Below are 656 nucleotides of genomic sequence, written 5' to 3' on the forward strand. Positions count from 1 at the left end.
TGCGTGTGTGTGTGTGTGTGTGTGTGTGCGGCGCGCATTCGAATTTCATTGTAATCTAACCACGCTTTCTATGCCAGCCATGGGTAACCTATCGGCGCACCACGTAATTTTTTATAGCGTTTAGCGCTGGTGCTATCTCTCCTATATGAAGCCAGCCACTCGCCGTGTCTGTACGCCTCTCCATGGAAACTGCATTCGCGTTTGTAATGTTTGCAGACTAGGAATAATAAACGGCTAAAAGGCGACATAATGACGCGGCGAGCCGGCTCGGTCTAATCTCGGCGCACGCGGCGCGCTTATAAATATTTATTTTCAATTTAATGCACTCCTTTTATATCTAGTCTCTGCCGTGAGGGGCGGCACTCTACTCGCGCGCCCGTTATCTGCCGGGTCTATGCTTACAGGACTGTATATGCTATGCTATGCTGTATCGCCGCTATACTGTATCGGACATACTGTATACATCGGATATATGTTTATACTGTATCGCCGGTAGACCGCCCTCTACACTGCTGCTCTTGTACGTTGATGTAGCCACGAAGCACGTATACGCACGCATATACGACCTACCTATACCACCACAAACACGCCCTACACTAGCGCACACATGCACGCACGTACGCAATTTAGTAGGCACGCAGCTAGTCCGGGGCGTC

Source organism: Priapulus caudatus, unplaced genomic scaffold (assembly GCF_000485595.1).
Source record: "Priapulus caudatus unplaced genomic scaffold, Priapulus_caudatus-5.0.1 Scaffold1907, whole genome shotgun sequence".
Classification (NCBI taxonomy): domain Eukaryota; kingdom Metazoa; phylum Priapulida; class Priapulimorpha; order Priapulimorphida; family Priapulidae; genus Priapulus; species Priapulus caudatus.